The sequence below is a fragment of the Coptis chinensis genome, chromosome 5 (genome assembly GCF_015680905.1).
Source record: "Coptis chinensis isolate HL-2020 chromosome 5, ASM1568090v1, whole genome shotgun sequence".
NCBI classification, from domain to species: Eukaryota; Viridiplantae; Streptophyta; class Magnoliopsida; order Ranunculales; family Ranunculaceae; genus Coptis; species Coptis chinensis.
This window is the reverse complement of record NC_141460.1, coordinates 60,102,086-60,113,070: the sequence shown is the minus strand read 5'-3', so window position 1 is coordinate 60,113,070 and position 10,985 is coordinate 60,102,086. Positions and strand designations below refer to the sequence as shown.

General features: G+C 36.5%; 1 pseudogene across 1 annotated transcript; it reads left to right on the top strand.

Moving 5' to 3' along the window:
* Positions 1-2,786: 2,786 nt before the first annotated feature.
* LOC147498184 (putative pentatricopeptide repeat-containing protein At3g28640 pseudogene) lies at positions 2,787-8,308 on the top strand (annotated as a pseudogene). The gene is made up of 2 exons (XR_015195380.1): positions 2,787-4,720; positions 6,657-8,308. The product of XR_015195380.1 is annotated as a putative pentatricopeptide repeat-containing protein At3g28640 pseudogene (transcript).
* Positions 8,309-10,985: the final 2,677 nt, after the last annotated feature.

Below are 10,985 nucleotides of genomic sequence, written 5' to 3'. Positions count from 1 at the left end.
CCCCCCTACGACATTGTCACCGCTCTGGTTAAGGTTAAGCTTGAGGTGTGGCACTTGCAGCATTCTCCAACTCTTGCACACGTCTCTGAAACTGCAAAGTTCGATTTCGCTCTTGTTGTAAAATTTTAAAATTTTGACGAGATGACTCCATGAACGACGCATGCATGGCATAACTGAGATAGTTGTAGTTACGGAGCTCCGACCTTACTTCATCCTGTTTAACAAAACAAATGCATGGTACATATTATAGTGAATAATAATAACAAATCATGAATAAATTTAAATCATACTAACCACAGCTAACTGCTCAAACTGTTCTGACAAATTTGTGACCAATGCGGCATTTGCTGGTGGAATAGGTATGCTCATCTCTTGCCTCTGAGAAATAATCATGCTCCAGTGCCAAATGTTAGACTCATCAAATATATGTGGAGTTCTTTGCGGCATCTCAATATCATGAAACACCCTAGACTGTGACTATGGCAACTCCACTCCTTTTGGGAAATGAATGTAATGCCTCAATGCTTCGGAAGTAACCCCTTCAAAATTGGTGCCCCAGTATAAGGCACCTAGCAAGAGACCTCGACCAACCCTCTTCCAATACAAGTCATAGTCTCCCGTAAAAATGAAAGATGATGCGTCTGGCCAATCATTTGGGTTTGCTCTATAGTGTGAAAGAGTTGCAGGAAGAATATCAAAAGCTGTCATATCTATGGGTGGCGGGTAAGGTATAACAATCTCTCCATATACTTGACGCCAACATCTGTCCCCAAGGTACCATACAGTTACTAACCCTACAAGTATCATTCGCCGCTAAGAAAGAAACCTTGCTTTATGACACATATAGGATAGTTTACGGTACTCAGTGTTCTCTGGAACATCTAGAATATCCGCATAAGTGGTCTGAAATATGAAGGACTCGGCCTAGGGTTGCCACTCAATTCAGGTAGCTCCTAAAAGCTCAATCTGTTGACGAGTGTTATGAATATTATGCGATAGATCCCCATACCCCCTCTGCCTACGATGAAGCCCCCATGCTTGAATACATGGAATCAGGTCATGAGTCTCATTCTTTTCCAACCTCTTCAACACAGGATGCATCACACGAAAATGTTCGTACCACCAATACTAAATCAATAGATAAAATACAATATCAATATATATATATATAAACATGTCAACATTAATAATTAGATAAATAAATGAAATGAAACAATAACTTAATAAATAAGACTTATCGGTATAATCCAAACAAAGCCGCACAAATTGCCTTTAGCGGCATTCGTCTCAACTACGAGGTCTAGCCAGCGGTAAAGGTATGCCAAGATGGATTGACCAATCATAATCCCACATCCTCTCTATGTCTGAGACAGCGACCATCCACCCGATACGTAAAAAACTATCAGCGTATCCGAATAATAGCGCACCAACAAAGTAGAAGAGGAAGGCACGTACATATTCTTGGATCGACTCCTCACCAATATGATAGTCTTTCGGCTTCTCCTTTAGCCTATTTAAGTATCTCGAGGTAAACCAACTTATATTTATAGCTCCTCCCTTAAATTGCTCAGCCAATAATCTCAAAAACCTGTCTTCCTCATCATCTTCTACCAAATCAAAACCCTCAAAGAAACTCATTGCCGTAGTAAAAACCTCCAAATTTTCATCAAAATGAACGTCATCTCCATAACCAATTGGGATACCTATGAGCATTGTGAAATCAAGAGGGGTAATCCCAAGCTCACCCATGGGAAATGGAATGTGTGGGTAGATTTCCACCACAGCTCAGCTATCCCAAACAACAATGCTTGATCATTTTGTCTCAAATTAGAATTCAAAAAGTTCCCAAATGGTATGGCGGCTATAATGTTGGTAACCGTGTAAAAATTAGGATCTGTTTTTTATTTCAAACAACGCCACCATGACACAGCATTTGAAAGTGCACAACGCACTTTCCATAGGTGTACTTCCTACATTCATATTACACGCAATACAACAAACTATTCAATACGATATAATTTCAATTCAAATTTTTTTAACACAATGCTACAAATTCAAACTAATTACACAACAACAAACTTGATATAAACTAACATAAATAATAATAATTAACATAAAAAAAAATCTAAAACTTACTTGAGACTCCGCCACTCGATTTTCTACGTGTCAGACCGATGTTGAATGGTGGGTGTTCTTCGATTTCACAATGCGGTGGAAAATTAAACCCAAGTTCAATTTCATCCTCCTCGCCCACATTTTGCGTTCGCGACGACGATCTTTTTTGCCCATTTTTTTGGATATTTTAAAACTTCCAAACCATCTACTACGCTCTTCATGTGGTGAGGTTGGTGGGGAATCATTGGGGTGGAGAAGTCATTAGGAATTGAAGAAATTGAAAAAAAAATTTGGTATTGGCGGCAAGAAAATCGCAATGGAGGCTGAGAAGAAAGTGAAAATAGAGCCTGTTCGCGTCTGTGTTATTAGACTCACCAGACATGATGTTACATTCCGTCTCGTTAGACCAGATGAGATGTTACATTCCTTCTCAATCAAAAAGCCTCTAGATGGAATCTAACATCCCATCCGAGATTTTTTTCACCTTTGCATTGCACAACTTCACCTTGTTTTTTACCTTTTTGGTGAAATGAGGGGGAATAAGTGCCTACGTGGAGGTGATAAGGGGGGGATTATTTTGACTTGCATTGCAATTGCTCTAAAATATCAGCCCCGATTCTTCAAATTTCCATGCATTTCGTGACATAGCAACATATTTTGCCATAGTTTGTTTTACACGAGCTTGTTTTACAAGTGAACGTAATGCAAGCATGGAAGCGTTGCATGAACCTAATCAAACGTTGCAAAAACATGCAACAACTCAAAACCATACATGCAATCTTCATAACAAATGGTCATCACGACAACAACTACGCAATGAGCAAACTCATTTCATTCACTGCACTTTCTAACAATGGTAACCTCATTTACGCCTCTCAGCTCTTTTATCAAATTCCTAATCCAAATTCTTTCATTTATAACACACTCATTAGAGCTTATTCTCGTAGTACCCAACCTCAAGTTTCACTTCATTACTTTTATCTCATGCTTAAAGATGATTGTATTGTTCCTGATTACCATACGTTACCGTTTGTTCTCATCGCTTGTGCGAATGCGTGTTGTGTTAGTTTGGGTGAGGGGATTCATTGTTGAGTGTTTAAAAATGGATGGGGGTTTTCAGATAAGCATATACAAACTGCCCTTTTGAGGTTTTATTTGGAATGCAATAGTTTAGTTGAGTTTAGAAAAGTGTTTGATGAAATTCATGAAAGGGATGTTTTTCAGTGGAATGTTTTTATGAATGGATGTTTGAGATATGGAATGGATGTTGAAGCTGTGAGTGCGTTTCGTGATATGTTGTCTTCTGGTGTGGAGCTTGATGAGTATTGTGTTGCTACGGGTCTTACTGCTTGTGCTCATTCCGGTGCACTTCGCCAAGGAATGTGGATACATGAGTATGATAAGAAGAGAGATGAGTTTTCTGAAGATGTGTTTGTTGGGACTGCACTTGTTGGTATGTATGCTAAGTGTGGGTGCATTGATAAGGCTGTTGAAGCATTTAGGAGAATGCGTAAGAGGAATGAGTTTTCATGGGCTGCTATGATTGGTGGGTTTACATTACATGGTTTTGCTAAAGAGGCTATTCATTGTTTGGATAGGATGATTATGGAAGACGGGCTTAGGCCGGATGGGGTTGTTCTTCTTGCAGTTTTAACAGCTTGTACTCATGCAGGGTGTGAAGAAGAGGGCTGGCTTTTATTGCGCAATATGAAGGCTCTATACGGTATAGTGCCCAAACACGAGCATTATAGTTGCATTGTGGACTTGCTATGTAGGCCTGGTCGGTTGAATGAAGCACTTGAGCTTATACAGACAATGCCAATGAGGCCTCTTGCTTCTGTTTGGGGTTCGTTGCTCAGCGCCTGTAAGACCCACATAAATGTTGAGCTTGCGGAGCTTGCCGTTGAAAGGCTTCTGCAGATCAAGCATGATAGTGGAGCCCAAGAAGATGGTGCGTATGTTCAGCTGCCTAATATTTACTTAAATGCATAGAGCTGTAGTGATGTAGGACGGATTCGGATGATGATGGATGATAACGGGATCAAGAAGACGCCTGGGTGCAGTGTGATTGAGGTGAATGGAAAAGTAAATGAGTTTGTTGCAGGAGATGTAGTGCACCCCCTTCGACTTCTGATGCATGCAATATTAGATTTGTTGTCATTGCATATCTCTGATCACCTACTGTGAAAGAAAACAAAGAACTTAAGCACCTTCACTTGCGTTTCCTTGAACACTGAAGATATGGCTTATGATAGAGTTGAATGGTTAGATAAGATTTAAATTAAGCATGAACAGTGAAGTGGACAGTTCGCATGCCTAAATAGTTTAGTATGTATACGGTTCAGTGCCAAGCATACCATTGAGAGTAATGGATTTCAGAGGACCTCATTGCTTGTTTCATACAATATGCTATCAGTTCAGAGTATCACTCTCAGAAGAACAATGAACTTTCATAGTTAGCTGCTATGGGGTTGCTGATTTAGTCGCTTCTAAGTCAACAAGACTAAGACTTATACATGACCCAGCCTCATGTTAACAGTTGCAAGGGGGAATCTACACAGAACATGAGAAGGCTAATAAAGCATAGTAGGTCCTTGTTTCTGAGGTATATCGAAATTTATTGCTTGAGTTACATTTTACTTTCCATTATTTGCTACATCTTTTGAGAATATTTATTCCTCATTCCCCTTTAAGGTCTAAGAAAAGACTGGACTCCCATGATCCTATCTACATAAACAAATCAAATTTTGCTACAAGATCTTCGTGCAATTTTTTAGTCCCTCTTGATAGGCTCCTTTGTGTCGTTCTGTTAATTGTCTTTTTGTTCTCCATTGACATTATCTTTGCGAAAATCTTATACACTTGCATGTTGCATGCGATTTAGGTTCATCTCCTAGTCACAAAGGAATTTCTCTGTGTGGCGGGGCCAGGAATTTGGTTCAGGGTTAGCACACACAAAACAGTAAATAGCACTTGACTAAACATAGTTTTGTCGTATTTTTGTTTTCATTACCAATGACAAAGAAACAAAGGTTTATTTTAGAAAATCGTTTGATCACACTTGTGTTTGTCGTACCTTAGTTTTGCATTTCATTTATGTTATTGGAGGCCTGAAAGGTTTTATTTTTCTTTCTTTTTTGGGTAATTGATAAATAATTAAGTATATTTGTAAAACATTCAAAGAGAAGAAAGAACTACAGAAGAGCCAGAATGTGGTGATCTAAGCAAACCTAATAAGAACGATTGCAATTTGCATTTGAATTGACACAAGTAACAATGTCAGAGTGTTGGTCAAACACTTAGCTAATCGATAATGACTGGAGAGTACTTACTGGAAAATTTAGACTTGAAATTGATTGACCTTGGATGCAATTTGGGTTCTTGGAGTAAGTTTGGACAACCCATTATAAATGGCATGGGGGTGTAGTGACACGTGGTGTGTAATTTACCAGCAGCCCACTAAAGACTGGTTTCCTACTCTTTGTTCTGGACTTGAGATAAAACCTATATTCTATATGATAAGATGATAAACTCTTATAAGCTAACAGCTTACCTTGCATATTTTAAGTGGACTTATAAAACTCTCACCCCCACTGGAATTTCTTATTTTAATCCGGTCTTTAGTTTTGAGAATGCTGTGACTAAACTTGTGTTTTAGGGTTTGAAACCTAGGGTTTCAATTTCCTTATCATGCCCTTAAGGATTTTGAAGTCAACTACTGTTTGCTCTTAATTCACATCACAGATGGCCTATATCTCATAGAGTATGCTTTTATCTTGATAACTGACCACTCCCCAAGCTAGAAACATGTCTTTAGGAACCATACCATAATTTTGAAGAAAATGAATCTAAGCCACACATCAACAACTCTTGAAGATAGTTTGGTAGTTAAATGTCCAAGTCTCAACCAAGTTGAAGCTCATATTGAAGCATTTTGCTCTAATTTGCATCACTCACCAACAATTTGTGTTTCAATTGATAAAGAAAGTTGGTTATAGAAACTGTTGTGACACTTTGGTCATATAACCAAGTTTTACAAACTCCTAGATTTTATTGGAAATTGGATAGAACATGCAGTGAGAGTAGAAACACTTAATTTTCTAGCAGGTAACATTTTTTTTTCTCTCTTGGGAATATGATAACAATGTTTATGTCCTGATAATAATATGTTACATCTTTAGCCATGGTTGTGATGACGTCATGGTAATACCTACCTGAAAACTGGCTTTCTTCTGGAAACACACTGGCTCTCATGATGGTCGACACTGTGTTGCTATGTTTAAGACCAGTAGCTTCAGAGAAAGTATTCAAAATTATTCCTTGATAGCGTAGTTGATGAAAGCTAACCGTTCACACAGAACTAAGTGACTTCACTTGGCACTTTGTGCAGTGTATGCTTGCTTGCTCAATATATTAGAAGCTTATATGTCTCTCAACAATTTTCTATAGGCAATGGAAATTTCGTAGTAATTTACAGTATCCTCTTTTCTAGGTACTTCTGCAAATCTATTTTGGATTACAAAATTGTTTTCTAATGACAGGAAATTTTTGCAAAATAATTTTGTGCAAGAATTGTTTGTGTCCTACCAAGAGCTGGCCAAATTTACTAAGAGGGACGGCTTGTGAAATGCCACAAAATGTTTCTTTGCAAAAAGTCTATTGCTGGAACTATTGCAGCAGTCTTAAACACAATTGAAGTTGTGTAGTGGATGCATTGTTGATTGGGTAAATTTTTTAACCCTCTGTGTACCTTATTATGTTCAGAAACTTATAACGGAATATAATACTTCTCAACTTGTGAGATTTAGATATTAATATGTCATCTTGCGAATTAGATGTCAGAGGAATATTCTGACTGGATATGCTTGTCTGTTTACCGTTAATTCTATTTGGTTGAATCTAGTATCCCCGGTTCCTTGTTAATTAACCAACTAATTCTCAGTTCCCAGCTGAAGATATTCAATTTTGATTGAACTTACTGGACTACTAATGTACCATATGTTTCCATCTTTTAAATTCATGAGGATGGTTAAGGATTGCATGATTAAGTTTGCAAGACTCGTATGAAGTATAAATCAAAATCTCCTACAAGTTGACTGCTTCAGTAACATAGAGTCATTACTGGTCTTCCATGAAATACAAGTTTTCCTTTCTGTTGCTCCGCGCGTGAATGATTTGCAAGATCCATCACTGGAGCGCAGATGAGGTGTAATTAAGTAAGGCATAGTGTCAATAATTGTTGTAACATAGCATTTTAGAAGCATTAGCAAAGACCAATTAGCTACCAGACATGGAAACTGGTGGCTAATAGTAGCTCATCTATCTAATAAGATAGGGTTTTTTTTTTCGCTACAAGACAAAACTATAATAAAAGACGGCCTAGATCATTTCTAGTAAAATCTACCGGCTACTATACTTTGATAATTTTAATTGTTGAATCGGGACACTGATGGAACGGCTCCGATTTGGTTTTTATGGGCTTTGTTTCCATAAGGTCGCAGGTTCCGGCCATGGAAACTTGAGGGTTTTTTGTAAGAATTTATTAAAATTAATTCACTCTGCCAAATCTTTGTGTCGCTACTTTCAGCAAATCAAGTTTTTGGATTCCATCTTGCTGCTGTAAAAAGTGAATCATCATGTCTTCTTGATTGATTGAGTGGCCATTAAAGAAGGAACAACAGCTACAACTGAAGAAGCAGATCAAGGCTGTTCTCATTTCTATTCTTACTTGAACAATACCAAAAAAGAGTAATGGAGTTATGGCTTCCAAGTCTTGAACTCAAGCAAAGGTGACCTTACTTGCAGATATTGTTTTTTACAAGCCACAACCATTTTCTCTTATTTCAAGTGTACATGATCAGAATTCATAAGCTTTCCACTTACCCTTATATGATTAATTATGATGTTATTTTTTAAGTATAGATGAACTTGAGTATGATAATGCTATTAAGTTTTATTATGAACGTATGGTTAGGAAAGGGGTTGGGCATAACTGTTATACTATTTCCTATGCTAGGATTGTGAAGAAAGGGTTTGCAGTAGATTTGTTTGGACAGAATTCTCTAATTTATATGTATTATTCGATTAGGATAATTTGGGATGCGAGGAAGGTGTTTGATGAGAGGTGTGAGTTGGATTTGGTGTCATGGAATTCGATATTTAATGTTTAATGAGTTGTCTTTTAGTTTTAGAAGTAATTTGTGTTATGTATAAATATGAAGTTATATATTTTGATATGGTTGATCTATAAGAATTGTATTGTTTGATTTTACGGTTATGACAGGATTTAGGTTTTTGAAATGTTGAAAATACAAAGGAGATTCTGCTGGATTTTTGTATTTAAAAATAAATAAAAATGATGATGCTCTTAATTGAAGACTCTCTCCCCTTATTTTTCTTATTCTCATTCTGATATGTGTGGAATTAATGAATGTATAAGGGTATGTGTAATGAGTTGGTTTGTGAGAAATGAAATGCATAGAATTGCAATGATTAAGCTCATTTGAATATGCGTATGAAATGATTATGAAGTATAAAACTGTTGGAAATGGTTATATCATCGATCCAATGCTACCATAGAGATGGCCTCTTGGGGTGTTGTTTAAAAACAATGTGTCTAGAGTGCCGACTGGCATGGGCATTCACTAGTACGTAAAAAATTTAGTTCCTTATTCTTATTTTAACACGATATAGAGGTAAGCATATTTGTTCCCAAGCAGCAGGGGTTTTCATCTTTTATTGTAAAAGTGTAAAACACAAATCTTCTCCTAAAAAACAGATCCTAGTTGGATATTTAACGTAAGATCAAAATATGGAAATTGCCTAAAGTTTTTTTATTACGTACTGTACAAATTGCCAATGTATGTTAGTGTGTTTGTGACATTTCCAGTTCTCCTGATAATGAGTGATCAGGGAGTTGGCAGGTGAAGTCTATGTTTAGCTAATTAGCTGGTCATCTCGAGGGGAGCGGAACTGTTCATTTGGAACTAGACGCCAAAAAAAGTGGGGATGTAGCCCGTGCGGGATAAATATTGATTTACATACCTACATCTACATCATAGATATTAAACAAGTATGTGAACCGTGATTACGCATAGGTATTTTTGTGAACCGCATAACTAGTAAATTTGTGGACGGCAATTATTCGCCTAAGATTCGAAATTTTCAACAATAATACTTTTAAATATTCGGTCCAATAAAACGCTAACGGTAAAAATACGATATACGTGTTTTAAACGGGTATAATATGAATGCATTCCTTTAACATTCGACTATATATTTTACATTTAAAATTTTGATATATAAGTACATAATGTTTTTATTTTTATTTTTACAATTTTATTCATAAAAAAAAATAATATAAATGTCAAATTTTTTGTTCTACTTACTATTACTAACACATTTATTTTTGGTTCCAACTAAGACCCGGCCCGTTTTTTTGTATTTCAAAGATTCGGACATTATAATTCGGCAATTATAAGCCCGGCCCAACCAATTCGCGAATTAAACCGTATCATTCAAAAATTCGCCGACTTATTCATTTTATTCGCCAAACCTTATAATTCGCAAATAATTCGGTGAATTACTAGCTATGGTGAACCGTGCTTACGCATAGGTGTTTTTTCGAGTCTTTAAACCTGCGCTCTAACATCTCTCGAATAGTATGATTTTTTGAATTCTAGTTCTAATCTGAAAAATAATATAAAAACATTAAGAGGGGTTGAATATAATTTTAGTAACGTGAATGAGGTTTTCTAAATTATTTTAAATAATATGAAACTAATTCTAATTTCAATAAAGTGAGGGAGTTTTTTGTAAATTGTTTAAAAATGAGGGAGATGATAAAAACATTAGGAAAGGTTGAATATAATTTCAGTGACGTAATGAGGTTTTCTAAATTATTTTAAATAATATGAAACTAATTCTAATTTCATTAAAGTGAGGGAGTTTTTTGCAAATTGTTTAAAAAAATGGAGCTAATTAGAATAATTAAGGGAGGTGGTTCTAAAATCTTAAAATAGAGAGATTAGAAATACACTGTTCGGTTGAGAAGTGTATCTCCTAAAGACCCGGCTATCATATATAGTGTAGAGATTAGTCCGGGTTGCATCCTCGTTTATGAAGCCTAAGTTAATTGTATTTAAACTAGAATTTAACCCGTGGCGATGCCACTCGATTGTTATTATAGGTGAATTTATTGAATCAAACACCATTTTACACTAATTTATTTTTTAAAAATTTGGCATGATTTCTCCTCTTTTTTAACATATGAAATGAACCTGTATACGTCATATTGATATTAGACATTTTTTTTTTTTGAAACGATTATTTGGGGTTAGGCAGACCCGAACCTGTATTGATCAAACTCTTTGGTACAACTTACCAATATCATCTTCCTCCACTATTACATTAAACTCATACGTGAGTGGGGGAATGCTAACCACGGTAACTCCTGGAATTATAATTCTATCCAGAATAGTACTAGACTTAGCCAACACATCAGCCGCTCTGTTCTTTTCCCTATACACATGGGACACACTAACCGAACCAAAATGGCTCATGAGCCTCCAGATGGCTTCAACTGTATCGAGATAGTACCAAGGGCTTACCTCCTTTCTGTTAATCACTTAGACTGCTCTCATGGAATCGGACTCAACCAATATCATGTTACAATTCACGCTGAGGGCTACCAGGATACCCGCCTCTATACCTTTTAATTCTTGGATAATCATCGATCGTAAGTTTGCATTACCCATATATATAGAAGAATGGGAGCACCCTCATGGTTCCTCAATATACCTCCATATCCTTCACAGTCATCAGTCACCAACCCATTAGCATTTATCTTAATGAATCCAAGTGGTGGCTTG